A 7,732-nucleotide genomic window follows, 5' to 3' on the forward strand; every position below is an offset into this window, starting at 1 on the left:
AGGAAGGAATCGATTATGAGGAAACTTTTGCTCCTGTAGCTAGGCTGGAATCTGTTCGAATATTTCTTGCCTATGCTGCACACAAGAACTTTGAGGTCTACCAAATGGACATAAAATGCACATTTCTAAATGGAGAACTTAAAGAAACGGTGTACGTGGAGCAACCTCTAGGGTTCGTCAATGAAAAGTACCCTAATCACTGCTATATTCTGGATAAAGCGGTTTATGGGCTGAAACAAGCACCTAGGGCCTGGTATGAAACACTAACTAAGTTTTTAAAGATGTCCAAATGCAAACAAGGTTCGGTTGACCCAACCTTCTTTCGTAAGAAGGAAGGTAACCACCTTATGATTGTTCAAATCTATGTCGATGATATCATCTTCGGCTCAACGAATCCTAGCTTAACAGCTGAATTCAGAAAGCTGATGGAGACTACATTTGAAATGAGCTCAATGGGTCCTATTAACTTTTTCCTTGGCTTAAATATTAGACAGGGAACCGAAGGCATCTTTATTAACCAGGAAGCCTACACCAAGACTCTCCTTGCTAAATTCGGCATGATGGGAGACTCAAAGGTTAAAGTTCCAATGGCGTTCGGCACCAAGCTCACTCCATCCTTGGATAAGCCAACAGTCGATATTACGCTATATCGCCAGATGATCGGTTCTTTAATGTACCTTACTGCTAGCAGGCCTGATATAATGTTTTCTGTTTGTTACTGTGCTAGATTTCAGGCGAATCCTCGTGAACCTCACATGCTTGCAGTGAAGAACATACTCCGGTATCTCAAACGAACTACCTCTCTCGGCTTATGGTATCCATCAAAATCAGGTTTCTTCGTTCAAGCCTACTCAGATGCAGACCTTGGAGGTTGTGGACTAGACAGGAAAAGCACCACAGGAGGCTGCGAATTCCTTGACGGGAAATTGGTTAGCTGGCAATCAAAGAAACATACTTGTGTATCTCTGTCTACCGCTGAAGCAGAATACATCGCAGCTGCCTCCTGCACATCTCAAGTGATTTGGATCCAAAGCCAGCTCCGGGACTATGGACTCAATATGAAAAAGATCCCACTATATTGTGACTCTGAAAGTGAAATTAGGATCTGTCATAGCCTAGTGCAACACTCCAAGACTAAGCACATAGCACTGAGGTATCACTTCATTAAGGATCATGTGGAAGATGGGAACGTCGAAATTCATTTTGTTCGAACCACTGATCAACTGGCCGACATCTTTACCAAAGCTCTTCCTGAAGCTTCTTTCAACAAAATTCTACAAGGGCTTGGAATGATGGAATCGGAGTCGGTACCAAAAATTACCTTTGAAGATCAAAAGGAAGAAGCGAAATAGACCGAACGTTCGGGTTCGGGTCTCTTGTATGCCGAAATAGACCGAATGCTCAGGTTCGGGTCTTGTTCTGGTGTACCGAAATGAACCGAACGCTCGGTTTCGGTTGTATCATCTGATCTTCGCCTATCACTCAAATGTAGTTTCTTTGGTTGTAAATCTTTTGTATTATTTTTCCAAATTCGTTTATCTTATTGTCAAAGTTCTTTTCTTTTTCAAACCTATTTTTTTGGCAACCGAAATAGACCGAACGTTCGGGTTCGGTTCCACAATTTTTCTCACCCGAAATAAACCGAACGCTCGGGTTCGGTTCCAAAATTTTCTCAACCGAAATAAACCGAACGCTCGGGTTCGGTTGCAACATTTTTTATTAATTTTTTTTATGTCTTATTTTCCTTTTTCTCAAAAATTCCAAAAATATTTTTTTATTATTTTTTTTATTTTATTTCTATTATTTTTTAAAATTCAAAAACTCCAAAAATATTTTTTTATCTTTTATTTTAGTTTTGGCTCTTATCTTTTTGTATATATCTTTGTGGTTAAATTATTTCACTAGCTAAGTGTCCCTAGAAGCATGCTGCTATGTGTGTCCAAAGCCTCACCTGATTCTGAATAATAGCCTTACTGACTTGGTATAAACAAACCTTGTCTACCCAATTAGACTCTCATATTTATTCTAATCATGAGCTACCTAACTCTCTTCTCACATGAGATAAGAGTTTTCTGCTTAGTCCTTATTTTTCACAGCAGAGGTACTTTGGTCTCTTTACACCATCTACATTACTTTTTCTCCATCTCATTCGTTTCACAAACGTAACCCTTGAGACTCTCAGACATTACCACTGAGGTTTATGGTTGCAAACTTTCTGTGTTCATGATCTTAGCTTCGTGTCACTACGTGCTAAGTGAAACCCACAATTCAATACCTACTATGCATTGACGGTGAACAATTAACTTGCTCTAGCTTTCACTAATGAATTGACAGACTTATCCATGGGCGTACAACATGAGATCTCTTTTTTTCTTTTGTGTGATTCTTATGAAATTGTTAAATCCAATAACATTTCTTCCCTTGAGATCCAGTTTTTTTTTTTTTTTTTTTTTTTTTTTTTTTTTTTTTGAGATTTCATATATATTAGTTTACCTTGCCACTTATATTATCTCCAACCTACTTGTTGAACAGACTACACTGGTCTCACAAGTACTTCGTTCGATTTCTATCTTATATCAAGATCAGGAATTATGAATCGAAGCAAAAGCCACCCCAAAAGCCTAATTAAAAGAAGCCTTTCAACACTTCTTAATAAGTGTCTGATCGTTATTCAACGGGAAACCACACAAACACTTTAAAGTCTCTCTTGACTTTGAAGGAAGAGATTCGTGCTCGGGATCCATTGTTTCGTGTCTTTATTGACATCACATAATCCCTCAAAAATGTTGCTTTATTTCTTTTTCTTTTACACACTCAGCACGAAAATCGTTTTGATTTTCCAAAATCCTGGTTTCATTAATTCTAAGGAATTTTAATTGGATTGGTTATTATAAAAGGTTGTGGTTAATATTGATCCACGTGCGGATTTTACTTTAAAGATGCCGTTAATCTCTAAAGGGATAAGATGACGAAATGATGACTCAGGCGAGAGTCCAATCGATTTGATTTCAAACGGCGCAACAGGGAAACGCGTGCGAAAAGGAACCGTTTCATCTCCAAACGGCGCCTGATGGGAAGGCGTGTGATTAGAGACTGACACTCTCTCTCCTGCGTGATCATCGGCACACCCAACTGTCACGCGTCAATCACCTCCGAAAAACCCTTCGTTTTTTAATCGAAGATTTGAGAAAGATTTTTCTCTCTCCTTTACCCACAGTATAAAAGGCAATGTGATCCGCCGTTTACCTCTTTACTGCACCTATATTCCCAGAGAGCAAGAAAATCCTCTAACCCTCTACTGTTCATCATCTCTCCCACTTTCATCTCAACAATGGCGGATTCTTCATCTATTCACGCAACTTCTCACATCTTGCCCATTCGTCCCCAGCAGAGTTTGATCATTGATCTCACTCCTCAGGCGTATGACGCTTTCATGTTTCCCATCATCGAATGCCTGAAGTTCTCGCCAATCGATCTTGCTCTTACCAGGGCTGATGTTGTTCCAATGGAGTTCCTGTCACAAATCTTTGCCACGGCTCACTACGACAAGGTCGTCGACAGGATTTTCTTCGATGTCTTTGAGCACAAGGTGTCGATTTCAAAGCAAAGGTTTTGTACGCTGTTAGGGTTTGAACCTGATTCTTCGAGGGTTAATCCGGAAACCATTCCAATGGGTCATCTGTTCAACATGTTCTACAACATGGGGTACACAGAGGTGCTTACTACAGTCATGAAATTCAAAAAGTCATGCCTGCCCCCTCAGTGGAATGGGATGTTCACTGTTCTTTTCAAGGGCTTATCTGAACGAAGTGTTGGATCCGATGGGGCAAGTCGTTTATTTCTCTCAATCATGTACGGGATCTACAATGGCATCAAAATGGACTACGGGTCGGTCTTATGGCAACAACTCATTCAGAGTCTCTCTTCGACTTCTCGACACTCAGAGATCTCTTATGCCCGGTTCTGGACTATTGTCACGAAATGGGTGATGGACAAGTACCACGTCCCCATTGTCGCTGATGCTCCAATGTCTTCGATTGGTACTTTCCATACCACGAAGATCATTATGTCGGATGCTTCGAAATTTCCCTTCAATGGGTCTATCCCGGAAACGATGTATGGTGATGTTCCTGCCGAAAGCCGGATTATCAGAACGTACAAGGAGTTCAAACGTTCTGGTCCGAGGGATCTTACTCCGGAGATGCTGAAATCAATTCATGACGCTGACAAACCTGCTTCTAGAGGCAAGAAGGCTGATAAGGGAAAACAGGTGGCAAAGGGAGCAAAAGGCCCATCTCCCAAGAAAAGGAAAACCACTAAAGCTGCTCAGTCTCCACCGCAGAAGAGGAGAAAAACCCAACCAAGACGAAAGCTGATTATCGCTTCATCCTCAAGTGAATCTGAGGATGAGGGTTCTGATTCAGATGGATCTCAATGTGGAAACACTCCACCACGTTCGCCTACACCAGAGATTCACATCTCTACTTCTCCAATTTCCTCTCCACCTGTTACAATTCCTTTTTCCATTCCCCCCATAACCTCCACCACTCAAATACCACCTACTTCCATCCCAATACCACCTCCAATCTTTACCGAAGCAACAACCACTACCACTGCAGATGTTAGAACCAACGTATCTGATACGGGGGTTCATACTGACGCACCAAAATCCACCTCAGTACCCGAACCCACACCAATAACCGAACACACCACCCAACCCGAAACTACTACTACTACCGAGCCTCCAGTTTCACCACCACCATCTTCTCCTGCTCATGCTTCAGAGGATTAAGAACCACTCCTTGGCGGGGAGAATATGACTTTTGATTCGGTCTATTACAGTCTGTTTCAAGTTCAGAGTGACGATGCTCCTGTCACAAAGAGGCATCTCAAGGAGCTCCATGACAAAATCGATTCGCTCATCGCCTCATCTTCCACATCTTAGTCCTCCATATCTGAAGCTGCCATTCAGAAAATTGTTGACGCTTTCTCCAAAGCTCATCAAGTTTCTATCGATTCCGCCACTGCAGCCATAAACGCCTCAACCAAAGCTTGTGAGGCTGCGACCAAAAAAGTCGATAAACTATTCATTGATGCTTCTTCCTTGTTGAAATCTTTACAGGAAAGTGTTGAAGCCACCAAGACTACACTGGAACCCATTATCAACCAGTTGGCTACATCAGTCGCTTCTGAGCTGAAGTCGTTCGTTTCACTTAGACAATCTATTTCTGATGACAACTCAGCTTTCAGAACAACCATTGAGGAACGTCTCTCCAAGCTTCAAGAAGACTTAGCTGCCGAGAACACTCTAATGGATGCTCTCGCAAGGAAGACTACCGCTCTGAAGGTCAAGAGTACTCAACTCTCCAACTGTCAACAGGAGATTGACTCTCTTCGATCTGAAAGAGAGGTGGTTAAATCGTGTGTTTCGGATGTCCACTCTGCTATCTCAAACATCCTTGAAGCACATGACCCAACCATCAATTATTCAGTACGCCGTATCCTTGCAGAGAAGCTTGCTCCCGCCCTTTCTCTTTTGAGCAAACTTGAAGGGCTCCTTGATTTCGTGTCCATTCCGAAACAAGGGGAAGAAAAAGAACAAGTGTCTCAACCACCTCCTACTTCAGCAACTCACACAATCGAACCTCCTCTAGTAGGCCAAGCCTCCGGTTTTGGTGTGAAAGACAAAGGCAAAAAAATTGCTGAGGAGAGTGATGAAGATGATAAAGAGACGATTGCCGACATTCTGAAGCGGCAAAGTCGAGACAAAGAGGTTGACATCAGTGCTTGTGTGGCTAGAGAGGCTGAAGAAGCCGAAAGAAGACAGAAAGAAGCCCACGACCTTCTCGAGAGCAGGAAAACTCTTTTTCCTCTGTGGACTCTTGAGAGGCTGATTAAAGAAGCCATCGAAACACCAAGTATCTTGTGCCTAGAACCTGTGATCTCTTTAGATTGTTCTAACACTGTCGACTCTCAGTTCGATATGCCACTGACCCGAAAGGCGTTTGTTTTTCATGCCTTTGACAACATTGCTGAGTTCCCCCATCCTCATCCACAGGTTGATCGGGACTTAGTTGAATTTTATCTGAGGACAGCTCAACCTCAATACCAAACTTGGAGCGCTCAGAAAATCATCAATGTTCGGGTCCTAAAGCCGTACAGGGAAGGCAACTTCACCAACGTTCGGTTCAAGGTACTACGGGGATCTGACAAGGCCGAACATGCCATCTCACTTGCAGATCTGCCCAACCTGAATCCCCATGATTGGATTATCTTGCACAACATCCTTCTTACAAACGAAACTGAATATGGTCCGATCATCGACCACTTTAAGAGGATGCTTGTTTGCTATATCACGGAAGTTGCTTTGATGGATCAGGAGATTGCGAGCGTATTCAAGAAGAAGCCCACCATATCTCTTGTTGGCTCTGCTAGTGATCTCAACATGATGCAGATGGGGAAGATTGACCCAAAGAGAAACTCTGTCATGTTTACCAGGAACGAAGGACAGAAATGTCTTTTCGCCTTGGCAGACAAACATCTCTACAGCACTGCCTGTTTGGAACACGTTCTAGGGATCATCCATCGATGCAAGCAGAACACAGTGGATGATGTAAAGTACTTTGATGATATGATTCAATGGTACATTCGGTTCAGAGAGACAATCCTTTCACTTATCACACGTCTGTTTGATACAGTAAAGAAGGCTCCCGCTGCTGGCCCAAGCAAGAAGAAGAAGTAGTCTCGCTCCAATTTGACGCAAAGGGGGAGATTGTTGGGTCGTATTTTGTGTTGCGTCTATTGGGCTTGTTAGCTAGTCCAATATGTATCTCCGGTATGGGCCTGTCCATCCATGAGATTTGTAGGGTTTAGTATAAATAGATGCTTGCAAGCATCCTAGAATAGGACGACGATCAGTAACGATGAGATTTTTATTGTTTAGCAAATTTATCGTTCTTATTTTGTAACCCTAGAATCCTCTACAGCGGAAGTTCTTAGTCGAGCTCTGCTGAGGATCGAGTAATCTAATCATTCGACACATCTTGATTCATATTTGTGTTTTGTTTACTGTTTTTACATTCATCGCATACCTGTTACAAAGATCTAATCGATCAAAGAGTTAATTAATATCTCATCAGGTTTAAACAATACTTCTCAACCACTATGTACAGCCAGGGGTGAGACATAAAACACTAGAGGGCTTGACCATTTTGGCATTATAGCACTTTGGAAATCCAATAACCCAGGCGACCCTTCAAACTGGATTCCTCGTACCACGAGTAGTTAAAAAGATAGTATAACAACACTTATATAAGTCATAATAATAGCCCAAATATTTATTATACGTTCATAATAACAATACTATATTTAAATAAAAGCTATATTTAAAGTAGGGTAGGCGTATCTCACTTACAACGGGTTTTTATCAAAAACATGGCTCTGCCGGAGCAGAGCTTTTGAGCCGAAAAGCTCTTTTTCTCGAAGCCGTCAGACGCTTTGGGGGCTTCCTTCTAGTTCTTGGGAGGTTCCTTAGACTTTGGGGGTATTGGGGGAGGCTAGAGAGAGTAGAGAGAGAGAAAGAAGTGGTGAATGAGTGAAGAATTCGGCTGGCCCTTGCAGCCTAGTTATAGCCGAGAGGCCTCATAGTACGCAAGACATCCCTGCTAGGTACGCGGGGCGTAAGGGCAGGTGTCTAAGCTTCGGTGGGGCGACATGGAATGTTTTGGACCAC

The sequence above is a fragment of the Lactuca serriola genome, chromosome 6 (assembly GCF_051521515.1).
Source record: "Lactuca serriola cultivar US96UC23 chromosome 6, Lser_US96UC23_V15, whole genome shotgun sequence".
Classification (NCBI taxonomy): domain Eukaryota; kingdom Viridiplantae; phylum Streptophyta; class Magnoliopsida; order Asterales; family Asteraceae; genus Lactuca; species Lactuca serriola.